This window comes from Chrysochloris asiatica, unplaced genomic scaffold (assembly GCF_000296735.1).
Source record: "Chrysochloris asiatica unplaced genomic scaffold, ChrAsi1.0 scaffold00277, whole genome shotgun sequence".
NCBI classification, from domain to species: Eukaryota; Metazoa; Chordata; class Mammalia; order Afrosoricida; family Chrysochloridae; genus Chrysochloris; species Chrysochloris asiatica.
The window spans coordinates 1827251-1831485 of record NW_006408795.1 but is presented as its reverse complement, the minus strand read 5'-3'; the positions used below and the strand labels follow the sequence as shown (position 1 = coordinate 1831485).

Genomic DNA, 4235 nt, shown 5'->3' with positions numbered 1-4235 from the left:
AACCATGAGAACATCAGTTTCCACAACCCTGAGACCAGAAGAACTAGATAGTACCCAGCTACCACTACCAACTGCTCTGAAAGCGATCACATTAGAAGGTCCTAGATAGCATGGGAGAAATATGTGGAATAAAACTAAAAATCAAAAAAAAGAAAGAAAGAAAGAACCCCGCCCCCCCAGGCTTACTGGTGGGATAGGGACTTGTGAAACCAGGTGGGAGCTCTCAGCTACCCTTCAGGTCTGCAAATGAACTCACCCCCATGGCTCAATTTTCAGTCAAACAATAGACAAGTCCATAAGGGGAACAGTAACACTAGGGAAGTGCAAACAACCATTTGAGATCACAAGGGCAGTATTTACCCAAGGGCAAAGTTCAGAAGGGTTAGGAGAGAAGGGAGAGTGGAAGTAAGAAACAGGGAGAAAGTGGGAGAAATGATGTTACATGTGGGAACTGCAACCAATGAGATGAAACAAGATGCATATGAACTGTTATATGGAAAACTGCTCTGCTCTGCAAATCTTCACCCAAAATAATTTAACAACAACAAAAATCCAGCATCAAATTTATTTTAAAAACAAATTGCACACAGCTGAATAGAATGATTTTTTTTTTTTAATGTTAAGAAACAGGGTAACTCTTTTGAAGCAATATTCCTTTCCTTCAAGGCCTAATAACTACGGTTTAATTGGATGATTCCACTATAACACTAAGTTGTCCATACATAAGCATAAGGAGCTCTGGTAGCACTGTAGGTTAGGCACTGGACTGCTGCCCCAAGGTTGGCAGTTCCAACCCACTAGCCACTCTGTCAAAGAAAGATGAAGCTGTCAGCTCCTATAAAATTCAGTCTCGGAAGCCCTATTTAGGGTCACTCTGAGTCAGAAGTGACTCGAAATCAGGGGGTTATAGCATAACTAATACTGGCAAGTAATCTGCTTGTAATTTGATTACAGTTCATTTACTCAATGAGAAACATTCATGATGTAACTAAATTCTTAAGAAACATTAGTGTCTATAGTTCCAGTGTGGGGCTGAAGGATAAGCACTAGACCACAAACCCAGTTTGAACCACAAGATGGCAGTTCAAACCCACCAGCCACTCCACTGAAACCCTATACAGGGTTGCTACAAGTTGGGACTGACTTAATAGCACTTCACAACAACAACAACAACATAGTTCTCTAATTTCAAATTACAAATTTATTGCTATCTTCATATTTATGAAAGTAATACACACATATTTGGCAATCAAATGTACTAGTGTGCTGGCAAGTTCTTATTGCTACTCATGAGAAAATATGCCCAGTTTACAGTATGTTATACTGGGTAAATACATTAAAGTGCAATGAGAAGCTTTTTTTAAATTTAACACCCAACAGTCTAGTCAACAAAAAGCTAACTCAACTGCAAAGAAAAGTAGATTAAGTGTTAAGAAAACTTTCACTTTTAGACTAATGCCCCATTGTCTAAAATACTAATTGTGCCAATGGATTCCCAGTATTCAAAATCCCTTACTTGCCATAAAGTCTTAAGCACAACATAAAATAAATCAATTAATATTTAAAAATGTAGTCTTAATTCCTGATTGTTTATTTTTCATTAGATTGATTTTTCAGACACTGGTTTTTCTACAGTTTGCTTCTTGCATACTTAAGCAAGAAGTCAGTATTTCCGGGTCCCACCTATTAAATTTTTAAGTGGTTTCCTCCTTAAAAGGAAGAACTCTTTCCCCCAGTGTATGAGTGTATGAGAGGATAGTACACTGACTGCTACAGAAACAATGCACAAAACAAAATGCACATGTCCCAAGTTAAACCCTTTTCTGGAGTGTAAGTCTTGAAATCCTTCAGCTATTTCTCTCTCGCAAAGTGAACTAATACAAGTATTTACCTTGAAATTATGAGCAACTGGAAATGAAAGAGCAGATGGCTCTCTCATAGCTTCACTGAAGCACACATCATCCAAAAAAAAAAACTGTCCTTGAAAATGTTATTTCTGCCTATGAAATGATGGCATGTAGATGAAAAGTCAAGTGCTTAACCACTTGAGCCATCAAAAGGGTTCCTTAGAGAGTTGTTGAAGCTAGGTGCCACTGAGTCGGTTTGGACTCACAATGATCCTGTGTACAACAGAAGTAAACACTGCCTGGTCCTATGCCATCCTCATAATCTTTCCTTTGGTTCAGTCCATTGTTGTAGCCACTGTCAATCCACATTGCTAAGGGCCTTCCTCTTTTTTGCTGGCCTTCTGCTTTGTAAAGTATGATGTCTTTCTCCAAGGACTGGTCCCTCCTTATGACGAATCCAAAGTATGTGAGACAAAGTCTTGCCATCCTGGCTTCTAAGGAACATTCTGGCTGTACTTCTTCTAAGAAAGGTTGGTTTGATCTTCTGACAATCAGTGGTATATTTAATATTCTTCACAAACACCATAATTCAAAGGCATAGATTCTTTTTTCAGTCTTCTTTGCTCATTGTCCAGCTTTTACATGCATATGAGGCCACTGAGAATGCCATGGCTTGGGTCAGGTGTACCTTACGTCTTCAAAGTGCTACCTTTGCTTTTTTGACACTTTAAAGCAGACCTCTTTAAAGTGTTAAAAAAGAGATTTATGGAAGAGCTTTATCCAATGCAATATATTGTTTGATTTACTAATCCTTGACAATTCAATCTTCTCTCCATTTATTATAATTTTGCTTACTGACCCAGTTGGAAGGATTTTTGTTCTTTATGTTGAGTTGTCCAGTCGGTTCTGACTCAGAGTGAGTGTGTATAGTGTTTCCCAGGCTGTAAAACATCATGGGAGCAGGAGCCTCATCTTTCTCCCATGAAGCGGCTGGTGGGCTAAACTGCTGACCCTGGGGTTCAAAGCCCTGCGTTAATCCTGCAATGCTACTGTGCTCCCCATGTACAGTTTACTGTTGCTGTTACATGCCATTGAGTCGGTTCGACTCATAGCGACCCTGTATAAGGTTTCTGAGGAGCAGCTGGTGAGTTGGAACCACCGACCTTGCAGTTCAAACCAACCTTGTGGTCCAGTGCTTTTTGTACAGCACCACACAGTGATGAATCAACTAAATAATTCTAACAATGTTTTCAATATTAATAGCTTACCAATGACTCTTCTATATCCCTACCATTAAATATTTCATAGCTTTATACATCCAACATGTTTGAAATATTTCTGCAATTCTGATGGAACTGCTTCCAAAGTTAACTTACAGGTATACAATAAAAGTCAGTCTCATTGTTTTATACTGAATATGTCTGCTTAGTCTTTTCCTTTGTTCCTCCATCTTTTCTTATCAGCGCACTTGAGTTACTCATGAGAATTTAACAGAGTGAGTTTTAACAAAGAACCTCTGACAAGGGCTCTAGGGACAAACAGGCTAGGCACTGGGAAGGGGAACGAGGCAGGGAGAGGAAGATGCACAATGAACTTCAGCTGAATGATGATCTCTGTGTTCTGTGAGTGGTCAACACTGAGCACAATATCCAGCCCAGAGAGCTGAAAAATGTCTGATACAAGACAGAGTTCATGGGTTTACTACTGATACACAAGTTGACAGAATTACTCCTAGTTTGGCAGTAGTTTTTAGATAATACAAAATAGTAATACATGTGATACATGTTCGAATTTAAACATCACATATATATATAAGACTTTCAATTTTCTTAGCTCCTTAATAACTGGGTAAAAAGGCTAAATGGTGGTGGTGGTTTTTTTTTTTTTTCAATCTGTAATAAATTATACTTTAAAAAAAAAGTTTCATTTATATCAAGAGTTCTCAGTAAAGCTAGCAAGGTCTTACATATCTAACAAAAAGAATGATAAAAATGAGGATAATAGTTGGTAGAAATGCAAACCTTAATTCTTCAGTAAACAATACCACAATCACAAACTTGTTACGCTAATTCCCTTCCAACAATCTGTAAAGAGCTACACTTTCGAAGTTCATTCAAAAACAAGGAAGTTAGGATTTTAAAAGCCTCCTCCAAAGGATAAAGTAGTTAAGGAATGTGATTCGTTTTCCAGGTGCATATAAAACAATTATTTTAGCTTGCTCTGGTAGCGTAGTGGTTACGAATCGGGCTGCGAACCTTAAGGTCAGCGGTTCGAAACTACCAGCCGCTCCTCGGGAGAAAGATGAGGCTTTCTACTCCCGTAAAGATTTACACCCTCGGAAACCCTGTACAGGGTCGCTATGGGTCGGACCCGACTCGATGGCACTTA

The 4235-nt window shown here is 38.7% G+C and overlaps 1 protein-coding gene across 1 annotated transcript in view; it reads right to left on the bottom strand.

Moving 5' to 3' along the window:
- NCAPG2 (non-SMC condensin II complex, subunit G2) overlaps nt 1–4235 on the bottom strand; it is a 98060-nt gene that overhangs the window by 1575 nt on the left and 92250 nt on the right. The window lies entirely within an intron of this gene.